Source organism: Miscanthus floridulus, chromosome 11, assembly GCF_019320115.1.
Source record: "Miscanthus floridulus cultivar M001 chromosome 11, ASM1932011v1, whole genome shotgun sequence".
NCBI lineage: Eukaryota > Viridiplantae > Streptophyta > Magnoliopsida > Poales > Poaceae > Miscanthus > Miscanthus floridulus.
The window spans coordinates 30,623,673-30,624,813 of NC_089590.1; positions in this window are offsets into that span (position 1 = coordinate 30,623,673).

Here is a 1,141-nt window from a genome sequence, read left to right on the forward strand (position 1 = left end):
TAGGGGAACACCCCCCCTCTCGCTGGCACTCGAGTGTGAGCTCGGTGCACATGAGCCAAGCCAAGGAGAAGAGGCGGTGGACTCGGTCCACCATGCGCCTTGCCGTAGGTCTATGGACCATGAGCGCTGGTCCACCAGTGAACCACATGGTGTGAGCCACGCTGTGGACACAGCCCAAGAAGAGCCCACGGCCGTGACGTGGCAGCGTCACAGCGTGCCACGTGTTTGGTCCGACCCGGCCCAGATCGGCCCAACCCGAAGCCCAACTGGCCCAGTTTGGACTTGACCCGTATTGACCGTTGACTGGTCAATGCTGACCATTGACCTGGCCCCACCTGTCAGTGACACGGACACCCTAGACCCACACGTCAGATGCTGACGTCATGATGACGTCACGTGGGACCCACATGTCAGAAGCCAGCACAGCCGAGGTGACATCATGCTGACATCACGCTGACATCAGCTGCTGACGTCAGCAGACCAGGCCCACATGTCAATGACCGTGACTGTTGACCATTGACCGTTGACCATTGACTGACGTTGACTAGTGTTGACTTTGACCGGACCCACCTGTCAGTGACCCAACAGACTTTGGCCCCACCTGTCGGTGTGGACGACGTTGATGATGTCATGCTGACATCAGTTGGGACCCACCCGTCAGCTCAGAACCAGGATGCTAACGTCAGCAAGCCACGTGGACCAACCACAGCATGACACGTGTCAGCCCAGGATTAATTCAGCCTTTTTACGTTTTTAGAAATAGATTTAATCTTCGGAAATTCATAACTAATTCATACGACCTCGAAAAAATATGAAACTAGGACCAAAATTCATCTAAAATCAAGCTCTACGCAATGGACCCATGTTTGAGTGCATTTGGTTCTTTTGAATTTCCATTGCTTCTATGTGCTATTCTATAGACGTCGCTAACGTGACTATAATGCGGTCATTTGCAGACTCGGAGGAGAATCTGACGGACGAGGACCATGAGTACCGTGAGGAGAACGGAGACGACTACACTGAAGGTTCCACATCCCACCCAATCTCGTAGCACCTAATACACATGGCTAATATAGAACTGCTATCGCTTTACTTTACTGCTACAAATATATTATGCTAGGACTTGCATGGTAGTATGCTT